The sequence below is a fragment of the Ranitomeya imitator genome, chromosome 8 (assembly GCF_032444005.1).
Source record: "Ranitomeya imitator isolate aRanImi1 chromosome 8, aRanImi1.pri, whole genome shotgun sequence".
Taxonomy (NCBI): Eukaryota; Metazoa; Chordata; class Amphibia; order Anura; family Dendrobatidae; genus Ranitomeya; species Ranitomeya imitator.
In genome coordinates, this window is record NC_091289.1 from 192897780 (window position 1) to 192920370 (window position 22591).

Consider the following 22591-nt stretch of genomic DNA (forward strand, 5'->3'; position numbering starts at 1 on the left):
CAGATAATTATAATATTTCTTTTTATTTATTTTTTTTACATTTTTGTGCCTTTTTTTAATATAATGACTATTTTCTTGCCACGCTAAACAGGGCCACCGAGGAGACGTCTGCTTCTCAAATATAGGACATTCTTTTCCCGGCATCTCGAGAAATGAAAAGCTTTGCAGCTTGTTAAAAATTCTTTGTGGTAAAAGTTCTTTCTCTAAATGATAATAGAAAAGAGAAAAAAAAAAACATTGGATGTTTTGTGAAATGTAAAAAAAAAACTGACAGCGACGTTGGGTGACAGGCTTCGTTATTTTTATTCTTAAGAAGAAAAAAAATTCTCCGTCTTCAGATCATTAAACTCGCCCTATTCTTTGAAGTCCTCCACTCCGGCGATCCCGTCCTTGAAGGAACGGCCTTATTTTTCAAAAACATTTTTTTTTTTTTATCTCGTTTTCTATTTGGAGGAAATCATTTTCCAGTCGATGATCGGATTTCAAAAACTCTTTCTTTTCTGTTCTTTTTACATTGTGACAATTTTTTTTTTGTCTCCCAGTCGATAGCGTTCTATAAATGAACTTTTTCCCCCAAAGTGCACTTGATGTTATTTTCCTGCCTCTTCGGGGACGGCTCATTGTCTGTTCTTAGCATTAAAGCAGCCGGCTCTAGGATTTGATTAAAAAACTTTATCACTGTGTTAAGCCAGCAGCTTCCTGTCGTGTCGGTTATGCAGTGGTTACATGTTATTCTTGTCGTTAAACAGTTTAAAGCGAATTACAGTACTTGAGTTTCTGCTGGCGCAGCCAATAGTCGTTGTTGCTTAGGAGCCGGTGGGGTTCAGACTTGTTTCAGACTGCAGAGCAAAGGAATTATTGAAATGAGGAGGATAAAGTCGGCTTCTGTTTAAGCTAAAATAAAAAAATAGAAGAAAATAAAAGACTTTTTTTTTACCTCTTTTCTAGGTCTCGGCTTTTGTTCTCTTTTAGGCATTTCGTGAAAAATCCCTTCGGCTTGTGCCTTGTTCGATTAATTCTGAAAAATGTTTCTTTCCAACCTTTTTTTCTTTTTTTTAAATCAAAACTACTTTTCCCAAAGTTGAACTTTTGTGAGCTTTACTCACCCTCCCCTGGTCTGTCGTAGCTTCCGAGCCTGAGCAGACAGCAGAAGCCGCACAGAGCTGCTGAGCACACTACTTGGCTGCAGAGATTGGTAGCTTTGTCAGAGACTCAAACCTGGACCGGGTGAGGGTGAATAAATCAAGGTTAATAAAATGGGTGCAAAATTGCAAAGTGTTTGTAAAAACTAGCAAATTTGCAATTTACCTCTTACGTGTTTTATAATGTTGTGATCCTCCTCCAGGCCCCATAACATAGAGCCAATGTCCTGACACATGGCCCCAAAGTCGAAAAACATCATGTGAGGCCTGGTATCAGCTCTAAACCATCCAGCCATGCAGCTTTTCTGGCTCCAGTCCAATCTTAAGACATCTTTTCCCACTGCATCCCAGCAAACTCAGTCACTCCCTGCTCAAAAAACGCCTGAAGAATGCACAAGAGACATGTTTTCACCCCCTCCCAACCCTTTGGACTTCAGTAAAATTCTGTCTTAACCGGCCACCATTTTGGTGGATTTACATGAGCGAATTGACCAACACTTGACTTTGCCTGAATTCACAAATTTTGGTAAATTCTAAAAGAATTTGGATTTTTTTTTTCTTTAGAATTGATTTGCAGAGCAATTATTTACCAGACCGTCCTCTGCTGATTCTGTCCTGTTCTATACAGCAAAGCTGTACATATATAACCTGATTTATTGTGTACATTGTATCATTTTTTTATTTTCTATATGCCTTAAAGTTTGTAATTGACTCCATTAGAAATTAAGATGTAAAATGAGACAGATTTGGTTTTATTTTGCTCGCGGCTCACCCGTCATTGCGCACAAAAGCCTTTTATTGCAAAGCAGGATGTTCTTTATCGTTATGACAATGCCGCGCTTTACATTTTTTATATAATGTGTATTTCATGGGCCGTTTTGCTTACTTGTTTAGTGTTTTTGGTTCAGAGATTTATGAGCTTCTGCATTTCACTTCTGTTAAGCTATTTCATGGTTATTACATTTAGAGATGGAGGATTGGAATCTTGATTGTTTCTACTGGAAATTAAATCTGTGATTTCATGCCGTTAAACTACACAAGGCATTCGACTCGAGTGCATTTTTAATGAAGAAATTACTATCTGGATTTCAGATGTTTTATATGTTTCAGATATTCTGGGCTGTTTGCTTTATAACTTGTATTTCTGCTTTATGTAAATTACAAATATACATCGGGAAAGACAAGGAAGACGTCGGGCAAATAACTTTTATTTTTCTTCACTTTTAATATCTTGCATTCCGGGAATCACATTCTCTTCTTATTACGCATCATGTTATGTCCTTATCCTTGTTCAGTATTCATTTATGTAAACTCAGGTCACTGCCTCCTGCAAAATCAGCACACTCCTATCCTAAAGCTGTAGTAATTCCCGTCATCTGATTGGCTACAAGATGTTTAATCGTCAAGAACCTGGATTCTCTCGCTTTCCGTTTTAACTTTCTAATGTGAAACATAATAACAGAAGTAGAAAGTCAGTTTCAGCCTCAGAGACAGCACACTCATCTTCTGATGCTGCAATTTATTCACTACAGACAATAAATAGGTCCCTTTTCCCCTCAAAATCAGCATACTCATATTCTGTTATATTTTATTTTTATTTTTAATTGGTTGCAGTCTTTCCTAGATAGATAATATCTATAATAAATCATATATAGATAATAGATTGATATATGATAGATAATAAATGATAGATAGATAGATAATAGATAATATATAGATAATAGATAATAGATGATAATAGATAGATAATAGATAAATATGAGATAGATAATAGATAGATCATCGACAGATAATTTGTTGGCATAGAGAAGGGGGTCAGTTTTATCTTTGCAATACATTGGAGATACTTGCCAAAAGCATCAAGTCTTGCCAACAAGTGGCATGATTTAACAAACAATACCCAAAAGATCCTATTGTTTGGGTGCTTCAAGTTATGGAGAATAAATGAATTTTCCATTTTACATTTTGGATAGTATTGCAGGGTCTTAGCAGTCGGGCTAAAAAAGTAGTAACCTCACCCAAGTACTGAAGCCCAATGGCTCCTTAGACAATAAGACGCCAGCATTATAAACTGCACACGATAGATAGGGATTATTGCTGGATTCAAGTTCCAGGAGGAGGTAAAAAATAATAATAATAATAGTAATACTCACTTGGCACCCACCTGCTTTCTTTAGACTGGTCACCGTTGCGGTCATCACTGGGTCATCTTCAGAATTTTCTAGTGCCAGCATCGTTGGCGCCCTTTATGCTGAAGCATGTCATTTGACATCATGAGTGTGCCGCGCAACTTAAAACAACATACCCTAGTGAGCGCAGGAGATGTCAAAGATGACAGCCACCAGAAGACATAGAAGATGCCGAGTGTTGGAAGATACTGACGCTAGAAGACACAGGCCAGGCACCATTAGATACAGAAAAGTCAAAGCGCCAGAAGATACAGAAGATGTAGGACGCGGGAAGGCACAGAAAATGCCAGGCACCAGAAGATACAGAAAATGCTCGGTGTTGGAAGATGCTGAAGATGCTACGTACCAGAAGAGGCCGGGTACCAGAAGACACAGAAGATGTTGGGTGCCAGGAGACACAGGAGAGGCTGGGTACCAGAAGACAGAGAAGAGGCCGGGTACCAGAAGACACAGAAGAGGCCGGGTACCAGAAGACACAGAAGATGTTGGGTGCCAGGAGACACAGGAGAGGCTGGGTACCAGAAGACAGAGAAGAGGTCGGGTACCAGAAGACACAGAAGAGGCCGGGTACCAGAAGACACAGAAGATGTTGGGTGCCAGGAGACACAGGAGAGGCTGGGTACCAGAAGACAGAGAAGAGGCCGGGTACCAGAAGACACAGAAGAGGCCGGGTACCAGAAGACACAGAAGATGTTGGGTGCCAGGAGACACAGGAGAGGCTGGGTACCAGAAGACAGAGAAGAGGCTGGGTACCAGAAGACACAGAAGAGGCTGGGTACCAGAAGACACAGAAGATGTTGGGTGCCAGGAGACACAGGAGAGGCTGGGTACCAGAAGACAGAGAAGAGGCCGGGTACCAGAAGACACAGAAGAGGCCGGGTACCAGAAGACACAGAAGATGTTGGGTGCCAGGAGACACAGGAGAGGCTGGGTACCAGAAGACAGAGAAGAGGCCGGGTACCAGAAGACACAGAAGAGGCTGGGTACCAGAAGACACAGAAGAGGCTGGGTACCAGAAGACACAGAAGAGGCTGGGTACCAGAAGACACAGAAGAGGCCGGGTACCAGAAGACACAGAAGAGGCTGGGTACCAGAAGACACAGAAGAGGCTGGGTACCAGAAGACACAGAAGAGGCTGGGTACCAGAAGACACAGAAGAGGCCGGGTACCAGAAGACACAGAAGAGGCTGGGTACCAGAAGACACAGAAGAGGCTGGGTACCAGAAGACACAGAAGATGTTGGGTACCAGAAGACACAGAAGAGGCTGGGTACCAGAAGACACAGAAGAGGCCGGGTACCAGAAGACACAGAAGAGGCTGGGTACCAGAAGACACAGAAGAGGCTGGGTACCAGAAGACACAGAAGAGGCCGGGTACCAGAAGACACAGAAGAGGCTGGGTACCAGAAGACACAGAAGAGGCCGGGTACCAGAAGACACAGAAGAGGCTGGGTACCAGAAGACACAGAAGAGGCCGGGTACCAGAAGACACAGAAGATGTTGGGTACCAGAAGACACAGAAGAGGCTGGGTACCAGAAGACACAGAAGAGGCCGGGTACCAGAAGACACAGAAGAGGCTGGGTACCAGAAGACACAGAAGAGGCTGGGTACCAGAAGACACAGAAGAGGCCGGGTACCAGAAGACACAGAAGAGGCTGGGTACCAGAAGACACAGAAGAGGCTGGGTACCAGAAGACACAGAAGAGGCTGGGTACCAGAAGACACAGAAGAGGCCGGTACCAGAAGACACAGAAGAGGCTGGGTACCAGAAGCCACAGAAGAGGCTGGGTACCAGAAGACACAGAAGAGGCCGGGTACCAGAAGACACAGAAGAGGCTGGGTACCAGAAGACACAGAAGAGGCCGGGTACCAGAAGACACAGAAGAGGCTGGGTACCAGAAGACACAGAAGAGGCTGGGTACCAGAAGACACAGAAGAGGCTGGGTACCAGAAGACACAGAAGAGGCTGGGTACCAGAAGACACAGAAGAGGCTGGGTACCAGAAGACACAGAAGATGTTGGGTGCCAGGAGACACAGAAGATGTTGGGTGCCAGGAGACACAGAAGAGGCTGGGTACCAGAAGACACAGAAGAGGATGGGTGCCAGGAGACACAGAAGAGGCTGGGTACCAGAAGACACAGAAAATGTTGGGTGCCAGGAGACACAGAAGAGGCTGGGTACCAGAAGACACAGAAAATGTTGGGTGCCAGGAGACACAGAAGAGGCTGGGTACCAGAAGACACAGAAAAGGCTGGGTACCAGAAGACACTGAAGAGGCTGGGTACCAGAAGACACAGAAGAGGCCGGACACCAGGAGACACAGAAGAGGCTGGGTACCAGAAGACACAGAAAATGTTGGGTGCCAGGAGACACAGAAGAGGCTGGGTACCAGAAGACACAGAAGAGGCCGGACACCAGAAGACACAGAAGAGGCCGGACACCAGAAGACACAGAAGAGGCCGGACACCAGAAGACACAGAAGAGGCCGGGTACCAGAAGACACAGAAGAGGCCGGGTACCAGAAGACACAGAAGATGTTGGGTGCCAGGAGACACAGGAGAGGCTGGGTACCAGAAGACAGAGAAGAGGTCGGGTACCAGAAGACACAGAAGAGGCCGGGTACCAGAAGACACAGAAGATGTTGGGTGCCAGGAGACACAGGAGAGGCTGGGTACCAGAAGACAGAGAAGAGGCCGGGTACCAGAAGACACAGAAGAGGCTGGGTACCAGAAGACACAGAAGATGTTGGGTGCCAGGAGACACAGGAGAGGCTGGGTACCAGAAGACAGAGAAGAGGCCGGGTACCAGAAGACACAGAAGAGGCCGGGTACCAGAAGACACAGAAGATGTTGGGTGCCAGGAGACACAGGAGAGGCTGGGTACCAGAAGACAGAGAAGAGGCCGGGTACCAGAAGACACAGAAGAGGCTGGGTACCAGAAGACACAGAAGAGGCTGGGTACCAGAAGACACAGAAGAGGCTGGGTACCAGAAGACACAGAAGAGGCCGGGTACCAGAAGACACAGAAGAGGCTGGGTACCAGAAGACACAGAAGAGGCTGGGTACCAGAAGACACAGAAGAGGCTGGGTACCAGAAGACACAGAAGAGGCCGGGTACCAGAAGACACAGAAGAGGCTGGGTACCAGAAGACACAGAAGAGGCTGGGTACCAGAAGACACAGAAGAGGCCGGGTACCAGAAGACACAGAAGAGGCCGGGTACCAGAAGACACAGAAGAGGCCGGGTACCAGAAGACACAGAAGAGGCTGGGTACCAGAAGACACAGAAGAGGCTGGGTACCAGAAGACACAGAAGAGGCTGGGTACCAGAAGACACAGAAGAGGCCGGGTACCAGAAGACACAGAAGATGTTGGGTACCAGAAGACACAGAAGAGGCTGGGTACCAGAAGACACAGAAGAGGCTGGGTACCAGAAGACACAGAAGAGGCTGGGTACCAGAAGACACAGAAGATGTTGGGTACCAGAAGACACAGAAGAGGCTGGGTACCAGAAGACACAGAAGAGGCCGGGTACCAGAAGACACAGAAGAGGCTGGGTACCAGAAGACACAGAAGAGGCCGGGTACCAGAAGACACAGAAGAGGCTGGGTACCAGAAGACACAGAAGAGGCCGGGTACCAAAAGACACAGAAGAGGCTGGGTACCAGAAGACACAGAAGAGGCTGGGTACCAGAAGACACAGAAGAGGCTGGGTACCAGAAGACACAGAAGAGGCCGGGTACCAGAAGACACAGAAGAGGCTGGGTACCAGAAGAGGCCGGGTACCAGAAGACACAGAAGAGGCCGGGTACCAGAAGACACAGAAGAGGCTGGGTACCAGAAGACACAGAAGAGGCCGGGTACCAGAAGACACAGAAGAGGCTGGGTACCAGAAGACACAGAAGAGGCTGGGTACCAGAAGACACAGAAGAGGCTGGGTACCAGAAGACACAGAAGAGGCTGGGTACCAGAAGACACAGAAGAGGCTGGGTACCAGAAGACACAGAAGATGTTGGGTGCCAGGAGACACAGAAGATGTTGGGTGCCAGGAGACACAGAAGAGGATGGGTGCCAGAAGACACAGAAAATGTTGGGTGCCAGGAGACACAGAAGAGGCTGGGTACCAGAAGACACAGAAAATGTTGGGTGCCAGGAGACACAGAAGAGGCTGGGTACCAGAAGACACAGAAAATGTTGGGTGCCAGGAGACACAGAAGAGGCTGGCTATCAGAAGACACAGAAAAGGCTGGGTACCAGAAGACACTGAAGAGGCTGGGTACCAGAAGACACAGAAGAGGCCGGACACCAGGAGACACAGAAGAGGCTGGGTACCAGAAGACACAGAAAATGTTGGGTGCCAGGAGACACAGGAGAGGCTGGGTACCAGAAGACACAGAAGAGGCCGGACACCAGAAGACACAGAAGAGGCCGGACACCAGAAGACACAGAAGAGGCCGGACGCCAGAAGACACAGGAAATGCCAGAAGACACAGGAGATGCCAGAATACACAGGAGATGCCAGAAGACACAGGAGATGCCAGAATACACAGGAGATGCCAGAAGACACAGGAGATGCCATGTGCCAGAAGACCAGAAGATGCCAGAAGACACAGGAGATGCCATGTGCCAGAAGACCAGAAGATGCTGGGCATCTGAAGACATAAAAGATACCAGGTTCCGGATGAAACAAAAACTGGGAGGTGCCTGAAGACACAGAAAATGCCGGGCACCAGAAATCACAAAAGACGCTGGCATCGGAAGACACGGAAGATGCCATTTGCCAGAAGACACAGAATAGACAGGGCACTGGAAGACACAGGTGATACCGGACACAGGAAAATACAAAAGATGATGGGCGTTAGAGGATGATGAAGATGCTCCATTAAAGAACACTCCATTGTCCAGACTGATGAACACGCCTAGACTGGAGCGTTGCTGCGCCGTGGGACAGGTGAGAGCTGGTGAGTTTTATTTTTTTTCATTATAATACTATTTGCATGGAATAAATTTGTTACAAATCAAATGACCTTGCCAAATTTAAGCAAGCTTTAGAATTTCGGCAGATCCGCTCTTCACTAATGCCAGGTTCTGAGCATGGGGGGGACGATCACCACAGTAGTAGTGGACCCCGGCGCACGTCATCTTCCTTCCAGGGAACCATCCATGGAATAAATACAGATGGAAAGTCACTCTTTGTCCGCTCCTCTGCAATTCATGGTTCACAAAACTTTTCCTCTACTTTTCTTGTATCTGCAGAGTGAGCGACGCGCTGCGGCCCCACAGCCATCACTTTACAGCTATTGATTAGAAATCTGACTAATAAGGCTAATTTGTGTAATTTAAGGTTCTCCCGTTGCAGAGCACATTCCATCATTCGCGATTTTTGGATGACTGGGGAAATGAAGCCGCCTCCTAAACTCACTGGACACTTTACATCTACAGAACGAGACACCGAGCCCTAATACGGCTTTTCAGCAATTTTGGAATGTTCTTGATTAAACCAGTGCGAACTTACTACGGAATCTTAATCAAGGTAATTAAGTGACTTAAGTGTCTCTCCTTGCACTTATTTCTCTGGTGATTTACTTAATAAATTGAGGTATATGACCCATCCATAAAAATGCAATTTACACCGGGAAGAGATGCAAACCTTTGTCTGAGACTCTTCCTTTATGATTTCAGAACTCGTGTGCTGTGTGGTTAATATTCCAAACTCTCCCTGGACAGAGAAAGAAAGAGAAAACCACAGTTATGTACTGCCTGAGCAATGGGTGACCTGCGGGAGGTTCATGGGTGACCTGGGTGTCGTCCTAAGTGAGACAACTCTCTCACTTCACCAGCAGAATAGTGAGTGCAGCTCTGGAGTATAATACAGGATGTAACTCAGGATCAGTAATGTAATGTATGTACACAGTGACTGCACCAGCAGAATAGTGAGTGCAGCTATGGAGTATAATACAGGATGTAACTCCGGATCAGTAATGTAATGTATGTACACAGTGACTGCACCAGGAGAATAGTGAGTGCAGCTCTGGAGTATAATACAGGATGTAACTCAGGATCAGTAATATAATGTATGTACACAGTGACTGCACCAGCAGAATAGTGAGTGCAGCTCTGGAGTATAATACAGGATGTAACTCAGGATCAGTAATATAATGTATGTACACAGTGACTGCACCAGCAGAATAGTGAGTGCAGCTCTGGGGTATAATACAGGATGTAACTTAGGATCAGTAATGTAATGTATGTACACAGTGACTGCACCAGCAGAATAGTGAGTGCAGCTCTGGAGAATAATAAAGGATGTAACTCAGGATCAGTAATGTAATGTATGTACACAGTGACTGCACCAGCAGAATAGTGAGTGCAGCTCTGGGGTATAATACAGGATGTAACTTAGGATCAGTAATGTAATGTATGTACACAGTGACTGCACCAGCAGAATAGTGAGTGCAGCTCTGGGGTATAATACAGGATGTAACTTAGGATCAGTAATGTAATGTATGTACACAGTGATTGCACCAGCAGAATAGTGAGTGCAGCTCTGGGGTATAATACAGGATGTAACTTAGGATCAGTAATGTAATGTATGTACACAGTGACTGCACCAGCAGAATAGTGAGTGCAGCTCTGGAGAATAATAAAGGATGTAACTCAGGACCAGTAATGTAATGTATGTACACAGTGACTGCACCAGCAGAATAGTGAGTGCAGCTCTGGGGTATAATACAGGATGTAACACAGGATCAGTAATGTAATGTATGTACACAGTGACTGCACCAGCAGAATAGTGAGTGCAGCTCTGGGGTATAATACAGGAGGTAACTCAGGATCAGTAATGTAATGTATGTACACAGTGACTGCACCAGCAGAATAGTGAGTGCAGCTCTGGAGAATAATAAAGGATGTAACTCAGGATCAGTAATGTAATGTATGTACACAGTGACTGCACCAGCAGAATAGTGAGTGCAGCTCTGGGGTATAATACAGGATGTAACTTAGGATCAGTAATGTAATGTATGTACACAGTGATTGCACCAGCAGAATAGTGAGTGCAGCTCTGGGGTATAATACAGGATGTAACTTAGGATCAGTAATGTAATGTATGTACACAGTGACTGCACCAGCAGAATAGTGAGTGCAGCTCTGGAGTATAATAAAGGATGTAACTCAGGATCAGTAATGTAATGTATGTACACAGTGACTGCACCAGCAGAATAGTGAGTGCAGCTCTGGGGTATAATACAGGATGTAACTCAGGATCAGTAATGTAGTGTATGTATACAGTGACTGCACCAGCAGAATATTGAGCGCAGCTCTGGGGTATAATACAGTATGTAACTCAGGATCAGTAATGTAATGTATGTACACAGTGACTCCACCAGCAGAATATAACTCAGAATGTCGGGGTTTGGTATCTGCTCCATGCTCTGGACACTATGCTGACAAACACAGCTACCCTTCTTGCCACAGCTCGCATTGATGTGCCATCCTGGATGAGCTGCACTCCCTTAGTAACTTCTGTGGGTTGTAGACACAGCCTCATGTGAAAAATGATAAAAACCAGCATCAAACAATGTAAAACATACCTTTTCCAGCTAACTGGGCAGACCAGCAATGTACAGCTTGCAAAATCCCGGGCGCACCACCTGAAACGATCAGCATCATACAAAGTCCAGGCCAAAGAGGAAAAAATAGGTGGCACTCCATGATGCAGTAAAACAATCCACTGCACCTGCTCCCCTGCATCCATGTACTACTTGCATTGAATAAAGTCGGGATTGCATTACTGCATCACAGAGTGCTACCTATTTGAAGGGTGTACATTTAGAGATGAGAGCAATTACACAATACAAAAGTGACGAAAACAACAGCCAAAAAGGATGAGAACAGAGAAATGGTCTGTGGTCACCCCCGCAGAACCTCTCCTTTATAGGGGTTGTCTCACAAATTGCCGATCATTTCTACCTGTTGTCTGATCCATTTGTGCAACAGCAGGAGAAATTGATTCACAATCAGTGTTACTTCGTAACAGGACAGTTTGATTTCACAGAAGTGTGATGGACTAGGAGTTACATTGTCCTGTTTAAGTGTTACCTTTATTTTTTTGAGCAGTGTATATATACAGTATATATCATGTTAACCCCCGACTGTGCTGTGACACCATCCACTGGATCACTCCCTTTTTAGTCTGTTTTAATTTTTGCCATCTGACTTCAAAAAATAAAAATATTTCTGTTTCTATGAGCTCATTTGTTTTTCTATGCTTGGCTATATAGCATTGTGCTGAACCTTGGTTATCTTCCATGCCTATTAATATTTTTTTGGCACGTATACATCACACTACAGATATGTTATATATTTTTTATGGTAAACACTTTTTATATGTGTCACCTCTGTATGCAAAATTAATTGCATGTGATATGGAAACCGCGCTAGCAAAGATCCGCTTCACAGGTGATTAACCCTTCTGTTCCGTTCGTGTTGGCGATACACTTGTATTGTTATTAAAGTCTGTTAATTTTGATATTTAGCTACTCTACGCGTATTATTGGAATACCGGGTGCATGGTTTCACTGTATGTGAACATGGTTGGTCAAAAACAAATGAAAAATAAAAGTCAAAACTTTGCGTTATTGAGCTGCTGGATACCGTTTACTATGGCTGCTGCTCCTTCACTTCAGGGTTTTACTTTTCCTCCTAAAATGGACGTCATAACAAGTGACTTTCTTAATTCTTCCAGAAAGAGTCGTCATTTATGCCATTTATTGCTCTTCTATTTGGGGATTATTTAATGCGATAAAACAAATGCATTGTAGGCAGATACATCAACAATGTTATAACCATTGGCCACCGATTGGTTTTGCGTTTGCTTGTCTACGCAACTATTAGTTGATCTCATGTATCAACTGCTTCATTGGTGGAATTATAATCGAATATCATCTGCGGCTTTTCATCATCTCGACTTACTGCATTGTCAAGGTGCATTGTGCTCATCGGAATGGGTTTTTTTTGGAGGGGAAGGGGGGGGGGGAATGTAAGGAACCTTTGTCGTATCTCCAGTAATGTAACACATTGAATTACGAACATCTCTTTTACCAATGATACCTTGTGGCAGTTCAGGCTTCCTTTTTCTTAAAGTGCCCAGCATTGTATGTTTTTGTTTTAGCAACAGCTGCCCCAGTTGGTGCGATGTAAAAAAGTTGTCACATTGTATTCTCTTAGTTCACACTTCAAATCTGAAACGACTCGCATTCCCTGATTCTTTTTAGGTTTTTCTCCCGGCTTTTTTTCTGTATATACTGGAGCGGATAGAGTGTATGAACTGCTGCTGTCACAAAGTCTCCATATATTGATGCCGTACTTTGCTGGCTTAATCGCTATATCTCGATGTTGTACTTTGCTGGCTTACTCGCTATATCTTGTTGCCGTACTTTGCTGGCCTACTCGTTATATCTTGATGCCGTACTGTGCTGGCTTACTCGGTTTATCTCGATGCCATACTTTGCTGGCCTACTCGGTATATCTTGATGCCATACTTTGCTGACTTTCTTGGTATATCTTGATGCTATACTTTGCTGACTTACTTGGTATATCTTGATGCTGTACCTTGCTTGCTTACTCGGTATATCTTAATGCTGTAGTTTGATGGCTTACTCGGTATATCATGATGCCGTACCTTGCTGGCTTACTTGGTATATTTTGATGCCGTACCTTGCTGGCTTACTTGGTATATTTTGATGCCGTACCTTGCTGGCTTACTTGGTATATCTCGATGCTGTAGCTTGCTGGCTTACTCGGAATATCTCGATGCCATACTTTGCTGGCTTATTCAGTATATCTCAATGCCATACTTTGCTTGCTTATTCATTGTGGGGAAACGGGGTGTCCACGGGTGCCCAAGTCTGCTAGCCGATACCGCACGGACCAGGGATCGTCCCGTCTAACGTCCACTCTCCCGTTACACGTGGGCATAACGCTACTCAGACAACACAGTGTTAGAGTAAAACCGTGTGGCAATACTTTATTGAACCAAAACACACAATAGCAAACAGAACAGTTCCAGCAATTACCCTCAAGATGGTGCACATTACAGGGTCCCACCCTTCCGTAGACTCGCCGGGATAATGGTAGATGTTACGTCAGAGCTCCCAGGGTTGCTATTCCACCTGTGATACAGACACTGACAAGAGATATCTACAAGCATAGGGAGATGATCGAGATCAGTCCATAGAGTCCGTACAATGTCCAAAGCCAGTTGACACAACGTCAGAGCTTCCAGGGTCGCTACTCCACCTGTGATACACACACAGAGAAGAGGTAATGACAAGCATAGGGAGATGACCAAGAACAGTCCATAGAGTCCGTACAATGTCCAAAGCCAGTTCACACGAGAGTCACCACCTGGCTTATCCAACCATCTCCAAGGAACCAGGCGACTAGCAGCTCATTTAAAGATTTTTCTGTATTTTCATGACTACGAAAATTGTACACTCACATTGAAGTCATCAAAACTATGAATTAACACATGTGGAATTATATACTTAACAAAAAAGTGTGAAACAACTGAAATTATGTCTTATATTCTAGATTCTTCAAAGTAGCCACCTTTTGCTTTGATGACTGCTTTGCACACTCTTGGCATTCTCTTGATGAGCTTCAAAAGGTAGTCACCGGGAATGGTTTTCACTTCACAGGTGTGCCCTGTCAGGTTTAATAAGTGGGATTTCTTGCCTTATAAATGGGGTTTGGACCATCAGTTGTGTTGAGCAGAAGTCTGGTGGATACACAGCTGATAGTCCTACTGAATAGACTGTTAGAATTTGTATTATGAACAAAAATAGTGGAGGTTTTTTCCTCTTATGGTGTTTTTTGTTACAGTAGGACTGGCAATACGTAAGGACCCTTGACACGGGTTGCCAGCTTAAGTATTGTGGCCATAATACCAACCAATACCTTGCATACATTGTTATGTTTTTGGGCACATTATTTTTTCAGGGTGCAGCTGGGCCCTAGATGGCTCTGTAAACTGTGGCCTCTGTTCACACAGGATACATTACTGTCAGCAATGGCTAGCCCACTATATGGCATCATTAATAGGCTTTGAGCCATATGCTCTGCACTTCTGTGTGAACATGCCACATACAGATCATTTTGCACATGTGTGCCAAGCAGCCAAATCCTGATTGTAGGCTGGCTGCGTTATCGGTATTATTGCACCTGTGTATCTGTCATTCGCCATCTTAACTTGGGACAGCTGCAATTTGGTTAGTGTAACTGTTTGGAGGCCTTGGACAGGTAAGCATCTCTGCCTGTGTACTTTTTTTTTTGTCAAGAATAGTGGAGGCTTTTTCCTCTTATGGTGTTTTTTAGAATTTGTATTATCGCAAGAAAAAAGCAGCTAAGTAAAGAAAAACAAGTTGCCATCATTACTTTAAGAAATGAAGGTCAGTCAGTCCAAAAAATTGGGAAAACTTTGAAAGTGTCCCCAAGTGCAGTGGCAAAAACCATGAAGCGCTACAAAGAAACTGGCTCACATGAGGACCACCCCAGGAAAGGAAGACCAAGAGTCACCTCTGCTTCTGAGGATAAGTTTATCCAAGTCACCAGCCTCAGAAATCGCAGGTTAACAGCAGCTCAGATTAGAGACCAGGTCAATGCCACACAGAGTTCTAGCAGCAGACACATCTCTACAACAACTGTTAAGAGGAGACTTTGTGCAGCAGGCCTTTATGGTAAAATAGCTGCTAGGAAACCACTGCTAAGGACAGGCAACAAGCAGAAAAGACTTGTTTGGGCTAAAGAACACAAATAATGGACATTAGACCAGTGGAAATCTATGCTTTGGTCTGATGAGTCCAAATTTGAGATCTTTGGTTCCAACCACCGTGTCTTTGTGCGACGCAGAAAAGGTGAACGGATGGACTCTACCTGCCTGGTTCCCACCGTGAAGCATGGAGGAGGAGGTGTGATAGTGTGGGGGTGCTTTGCTGGCGACACTGTGGGGATTTATTCAAAATTGAAGGCATACTGAACCAGCATGGCTACCACAGCATCTTGCAGCGGCATGCTATTCCATCTGGTTTGCGTTTAGTTGGCCCATCATTTATTTTTCAACAGGACAATGACCCCCAAACACACTTCCAGGCTGTGTAAGGGCTATTTGACCAAGAAGGAGAGTGATGGGGTGCTGCGCCAGATGACCTGGCCTCCACAGTCACCAGACCTGAACCCAATCGAGATGGTTTGGGGTGAGCTGGACCGCAGAGTGAAGGCAAAAGGGCCAACAAGTGCTAAGCATCTCTGGGAACTCCTTCAAGACTGTTGGAAGAACATTCCGGGTGACTACCTCTTGAAGCTCATCAAGAGAATGCCAAGAGTGTGCAAAGCAGTCATCAAAGCAAAAGTTGGCTACTTTGAAGAACCTAGAATATAAGACATAATTTCAGTTGTTTCACCCTTTTTTGTTAAGTATATAATTCCACATGTGTTAATTCATAGTTTTGATGCATTCAGTGTAACATAGTAACATAGTAACATAGTTAGTAAGGCCGAAAAAAGACATTTGTCCATCCAATTCAGCCTATATTCCATTATAATAAATACCCAGATCTACGTCCTTCTACAGAACCTAATAATTGTATGATACAATATTGTTCTGCTCCAGGAAGACATCCAGGCCTCTCTTGAACCCCTCGACTGAGTTCGCCATCACCACCTCCTCAGGCAAGCAATTCCAGATTCTCACTGCCCTAACAGTAAAGAATCCTCTTCTATGTTGGTGGAAAAACCTTCTCTCCTCCAGACGCAAAGAATGCCCCCTTGTGCCCGTCACCTTCCTTGGTATAAACAGATCCTCAGCGAGATATTTGTATTGTCCCCTTATATACTTATACATGGTTATTAGATCGCCCCTCAGTCGTCTTTTTTCTAGACTAAATAATCCTAATTTCGCTAATCTATCTGGGTATTGTAGTTCTCCCATCCCCTTTATTAATTTTGTTGCCCTCCTTTGTACTCTCTCTAGTTCCATTATATCCTTCCTGAGCACCGGTGCCCAAAACTGGACACAGTACTCCATGTGCGGTCTAACTAGGGATTTGTACAGAGGCAGTATAATGCTCTCATCATGTGTATCCAGACCTCTTTTAATGCACCCCATGATCCTGTTTGCCTTGGCAGCTGCTGCCTGGCACTGGCTGCTCCAGGTAAGTTTATCATTAACTAGGATCCCCAAGTCCTTCTCCCTGTCAGATTTACCCAGTGGTTTCCCGTTCAGTGTGTAATGGTGATATTGATTCCCTCTTCCCATGTGTATAACCTTACATTTATCATTGTTAAACCTCATCTGCCACCTTTCACCAGTGTGAATGTACAATTTTCATAGTCAAGACAGAAAAAAGTCAAAACCGCACCCTTTTTTTTCTTTGCAAATAAAGGTCTCAGCAGACAATTTCATAGTCATGAAAATACAGAAAATCTTTAAATGAGAAAGTGTGTCCAAACTTTTGGTCTGTACTGTACATGGTTCAGATGGTCACTGAATCAGAAATGTGTTCTTCCAACCAGAGCCAAAACCCCCCAGGTTGTTTCCTATAGAATCATAGATCCGTGTCCTTCGTGATGGTGCCGTGAGAATTGGCTGCAGTCCTCTCTCTCGTGCATTGGGTGGTTTGCAGAATGTCCGGCTGGTAGCTCTGTGTGATGAGATCTCCTCTCTGAGTCTTTTTATACCCGAGGCCTGTAAGCTATTTTTAGAATTACCCAGAGTCCTTAAGTCCCCCTCACAGCCTTTCTCTATCTACCTTCAAAGTCAACAAACTGGTTATAGAATACAATACACAATTAGCATATCAGCAACAGTAAACAAAGAAAAAACACATAACAATTATCAAATCATTATTACAGACTTACACAGTAGGTTAAATAGTATATCAGTTTGCAAGTCTGTCTTCTTGACCCACCAGACATAAGCACTTACATCCACAAGCAAATACAGATAAAAAATCAATTCTTCTTGGTTTGCTAAAACATAGTCGTCTGGGTAATTAAGATATACTCTGGTTTCTTCACACTTGGTATATCTCGATGCTGTACCTTGCTGGCTTACTCAGTATATCTCGATGCCATACTTTGCTGGCTTACTCGGTATATCTTTATGCCGTACCTTGCTGGCTTACTCAGTATCTCTCGATGTCGTACTTTGCTGACTTAATCGGTATATATTGATGCTGTACCTTGCTGGCTTACTCGGTATATTATGCTTGAACGGGCTCCTACCTCGGAATAACAAGTTGTTCATCCACAGTGACATTTTCACCAGTATTATATAATTTTGGAAGAATCTCTGTCCATTTATCCCAAACTTCTCTAATAGTGGCTAGTTATTACAGAATTATCTGATGTTACCAGAGCACAATTTTCCTGCCTGAGCACGAGGCTGCAAGTTCCAAATGACAATTTTGTTTTTTTACTTAATTTCTCGCATCGGACTAGCTGTCTGGGTATCGGGCCTCGTCAGTTTCATCTTCAGAATCAGAATTCCCGTAATCACTTTCCCCACCACTTTTGTGGTTCTCATCTTCTGACACTTTCTCCAGTTGGACACCTTTTTCAGAATCTGAGGTGTTGCCAAGCTTTTACAATTTGGCTTCACTCAATGGACGTCTTCACCAAATTTTTATCCGACTTTCGCAATATTGGACACTCATGACTTTCACCGGATAAAATCATGGTTGTGGAATAAAATAGCACTACATGAATATACACCAATAATAATAGTAAAATCGCAGCAAACACTAACCAATTTAGCAAATGTATCGAGCGCATGGATCGGCAGGAACTGGTGAAATCGATAAACAATAGAAGATGCAATAAATAATCCACAATGATATTATAAATCGTTTATGAGACTGAAAATATGGCGAGAGATCTGTATAAAATACTACAGAACATATGTAACAATCATTATTTTATACAAAAAAACTTCAAATAAAAACCCCACAACCCTCATAATAACTGCACCTATCCATAAACAAATTCACCTGATCACGATTTGCAGATCCTTATAATAAATAATCCGCAGCTTCACAAACTATTTTTCGGGTCAAATAGACCCGTACAGTACAGCAGGGTTTAGGAAATAATGTGTTTAGAATGAGAGTTACAATTAAGAAGGGAAAGATAAAGATGAGATATATAAAGGTAAGTACATGGGGATCTCATGAATATGAGAGGGGTCTGACCTGCACCAAGAGGGGGTAGTAATTATGACATGATTCTGGCTTGGCTCACTGTCTGGAGTTTTGGATGTTGCCCGGACCAAAGAATGTTGTACATTAGACATAATTAAACAATTTATTATCAAAAAATAAACAATTATTAGTTTTCAAGGACTGTTAGCCCCTGCTGCATACCACTGCACGGCCACCTCCATTCCAAGCACTGCCGGACACCACTACAGCACCACCACCATGCCGAGTGCTGTAGGACAGCCCACCGCCACCACCATGACAACTGCTGATCCTGCTTGGATCTACTCCACAGACACCACCATGCAGCAGCAGGACCCTGGCATTCCCATCTGCTCTGCCACCACGATGCAGCAGGACCCTGGCATGTCCTTCCGCTCCGCCACACACGATGCAGCAGGACCCTGGCATGGCCTTCCGCACCGCCACCACGATGCAGCAGCAGGATCCTGGCATTCCCATCTGCTCTGCCACCACGATGTAGCAGGACCCTGGCATGTCCTTCCGCTCCGCCACACACGATGCAGCAGGACCCTGGCATGGCCTTCCGCACCGCCACCACGATGCAGCAGCAGGACCCTGGCATTCCCATCTGCTCTGCCACCACAATGCAGCAGGACCCTGGCATGGCTTTCCACTCCGCCACCACAATGCAGCAGGACCCTGGCATTCCCTTCCGCTCCATCACCACAATGCAGCAGGACCCTGGCATGGCCTTCTGCTCTGCCACCACCATGCAGCAGGACCCTGGCATTCCCTTCCGCTCCATCACCACAATGCAGCAGGACCCTGGCATGGCCTTCCACTCCGCCACCACAATGCAGCAGGACCCTGGCATTCCCTTCCGCTCCATCACCACAATGCAGCAGGACCCTGGCATGGCCTTCTGCTCTGCCACCACCATGCAGCAGGACCCTGGCATGTCCTTCCGCTCCGCCACCACGATGCAGCAGGACCCTGGCATGGCCTTACAAACTTCTACCCCAACCATGCAGCAGCGGCAGCATGATAAAGACAGTGACAGTTTGGCCACTATGACCAGACTGCAAGAAATGAGCCCGCCTAGGCTCCCCAGACCGCAGCGCCGATCCCAAAAAGGGAGAAAAAAGCGGACTATTTCTATTCCTCCCCCCTCACCTCCCAATGTGTCTATTATGTCAGGTTTGTCTCACCCTTCCAGTGTGTCTCAGCCCTCTCATGCGTCAAGCCCCATCCCCGATCTGCCAGACCCCAGTAATTTAATTGCCCCTTCTCCTGCCACCCCTGGGTCGTCCACAGTGAGTCAAGCTTCACAGCTACATACCCCCTGTTTCCAGCACTCTACCCCAAGCAGGCGCAGTTAATTTTTTTTTATTTGTTAAAAAAATAAATAATAATGTTTTTTGCCCCAAAAAGGTTTGGTTAATTGTGTATTTCGCCGCCTGCAACACACACCTTGCGCCAAATAAAAAACATCATAGCTCCAGTAGTTAGTAAGTACAACACTGCAGTTTTGTGTGTCTTTAGTATAGAGATATGAGGTGGGCCAAAAAATTTATACTTGTATTTTATCCATAATCTCTTCCTTCTGCATAGTCTGTGACTAGTGTTGCAGACTGAAGAGAAAATGGCGGCAATACAATGCAGACCTATACTCAACAGGTCATGTGTCCAAAAACTCATTAGTTAGGACACCTGACCTGGTGAGTAGAGAACTGCCTTGTATAACCTCCATTTTCTCTTCTGTGTACGCCATCTATTTCACACAAAGTGGCGGTCATACACGGCATATCTATGCTCACCTGGACATGTGTCAGAAATAGTGAATTCATAAGGCTGTTATATGTGCATCATGAAGTCATTATTTCTGACACCTGACTTGATGAGTATAGATCTGTTTTGTATTAAACAGCCATTGTCTCTTCAGTCTGCGTCCAATAGATGCTGCAGAACAGAATCAGGACGCAATGACGTCAACAACCTTACCACTAACAACCTAAGGCTGCCGTCACACTAGCAGTATTTGGTCAATATTTTACATCAGTATTTGTAAGCCAAAACCAGGAGTGGAACAATTAGAGGAAAAGTATAATAGAAACATATGCACCACTTCTGCATTTATCACCCACTCCTGGTTTTGGCTTACAAATACTGATGTAAAATACTGACCAAATACTGCTAGTGTGACGGCAGCCTTGGTTTGTAGAGGAAATACATAGAAGACACGGTCAAGATACCCAAAAATTAAAGTTTATTAACAACAAATATTATTAACATTTAAACAAATAACTGGTAGAGACCAAATCCCAACAGGACATTTACACAATTTTGTCCTGTCATGACACACGTCCAATATCAGAATCAAAAAAGGCAGCAAATTGGTCCCGCATGTGGCCAACTTCAGCAGTTGACCGCAGCGGGTGATGCTGGTAATCTGGCAATGGGTTTCCAACTGGTTCATCCACTTCAATATTGGGTCGCTCCTTAGCCATTATGCAATTGTGGAGAACCACACAGGCTTTGACCACCTCATCGACTGTCTCCATTTTTACATTAATGGCTGTTGCAAGAATGCGCCATTTTGAGACTAGAATCCCAAAAGTACACTCTACTGTTCTTCGGGCCCTGGTCAGTCGATAGTTAAAGATCCTTTTAGTGTGGTTCAAGTCCTGACAGGAATATGGCTTCAGTAGGTTTTCACATCTGAAATGCCTCATCCCCAACCATAACAAATGGCATCGGTGGACCTTGAGTGTTGGGGAGAGGTCGTGGCCTTGGAAAATTAAAATTTTTGCCATACACACGGCGCCCCATATCCGAGTTCTTGAAAGTCCGGGAATCGTTGCCACGGCCAAAAGCTCCAATGTCCACGGCGATGAAGCGACAGTCCACATCTGCTATTACCATGAGCACAACAGAAAAATATTTTTTTTTAGAATTGAAGTACTCCGATCCTGTTCTGGCTGGTTTGATAATGCGGATGTGCTTTCCATCCACTGCACCCAAACAGTTGGGGAATTCACACACACTCCAGAATTTCTCTGCAATTTCAATGCACATGTCCGCGGTGGGTAGAGGTATAAACTCAACCTGGAGAACATTCCACAAAGCCCGGCAGGTGTCCGCAACTATTCCAGACAGGGTGAATATTCCATGCCGGTATTGGAAGTGGAGGGATGATAAACTCTCTCCAGTTGCCAGAAATCTGTAAAAAAATTTAAAAAAAAATTAACAATAAATTCTATTTATGGTGTTGTTCTGCTAAAGACATAAAGGAAAATACAAAGAATACATGTCAGAACAACCAAAATTAGGACTGGCATTTGTTTAGAATTGTTACGTACCTTAATGTAACCAGCAGACGTTCCTCTGGTGGAATCACTCTACGGAGCTGGGTGTCCTGTCTCCGGATGGCTCCTTGGACATGAGCAAGCAAATCCCGAAAAGAGTCTTGCGACATCCTGGTATATTCCAGGAATTTGTCCGGGTTGGCATTACGCTCGCCATACAGCGTGTGATAGGCTCCACGGCTCTCACGTAGTTCGACAATGGGGTGTCGCCAAAAATGCCTACGCCGTGTCCTTCTCCATCTTTCACGATTTCTGTGTTGCTCCCAAGCAAACACACAGGCAAGAAATAGCTTGAAGCTGAAATCCAGGTTGAAATAAAAGCTCTCCATGCGAAGATCCATCATGACACAGGATACAGTAGCAAAATCTGTAGATTCAGCTGTTCAAGGGTCTATATAAAGATATCCCATAATACACGCCCACTGTAGTCCCATTGGCGGTGTCTGGTTATCTAGATTTTTCTCCTGTAAAATGTTCCACCATGCGCACAAGATATGCAAACGCATGACAAAACGCACGATAAAGCGGGAAAACGCTGCATTTGTAAGTGTTTCTATCCTTTTTTTTTCTGCACTTGCGGATGCGGATTAAATGCTGCGGATTCGAACGCAAATGTGAAACTAGCCTAACTGGTTTCTTTAGGGGAAGTTAACCAATCTGGTATATATGGTAGCAGAC

The 22591-nt window shown here is 44.5% G+C and overlaps 1 long non-coding RNA gene across 1 annotated transcript in view; it reads right to left on the minus strand.

The window, feature by feature from the left end:
• Nucleotides 1-13413: 13413 nt before the first annotated feature.
• LOC138647593 (uncharacterized) overlaps nucleotides 13414-22591 on the minus strand; it is a 113164-nt gene continuing 103986 nt past the window's right edge. Inside the window, exon 4 of the long non-coding RNA XR_011315005.1 lies at nucleotides 13414-13629. This is a non-coding gene — a long non-coding RNA (uncharacterized lncRNA). The remainder of the gene's footprint in view (nucleotides 13630-22591) is intronic.